This window comes from Gavialis gangeticus, unplaced genomic scaffold (genome assembly GCF_001723915.1).
Source record: "Gavialis gangeticus isolate Ggan-Ray unplaced genomic scaffold, GavGan_comp1, whole genome shotgun sequence".
Classification (NCBI taxonomy): domain Eukaryota; kingdom Metazoa; phylum Chordata; order Crocodylia; family Gavialidae; genus Gavialis; species Gavialis gangeticus.
This window is the reverse complement of record NW_017729024.1, coordinates 163,222,651-163,222,913: the sequence shown is the minus strand read 5'-3', so window position 1 is coordinate 163,222,913 and position 263 is coordinate 163,222,651.

Here is a 263-nt window from a genome sequence, read left to right as displayed (position 1 = left end):
CCCCGGCGGCGGGGAGCGGAGCAGGAGGGGCCGGAGCGGCACCGCCGAGCCGGCCGGGAGCGCAGCTGCCTCCTCCGGGCGCCGCGGCTGCGGGACCCGAGGCACGTCTGGGGCACGCGGGAGAAACTGAGCGCTGCTGGGTTGAATTGTCACCCAAATAATAATCAGCGAGAGCCGGTCTAGTCTATCGCCACGATGATACAGGCCGTCCTCCGCCTTACGACACAATTGGTTCCTGAAAACTGAGTCTTCAGTAGAAATAT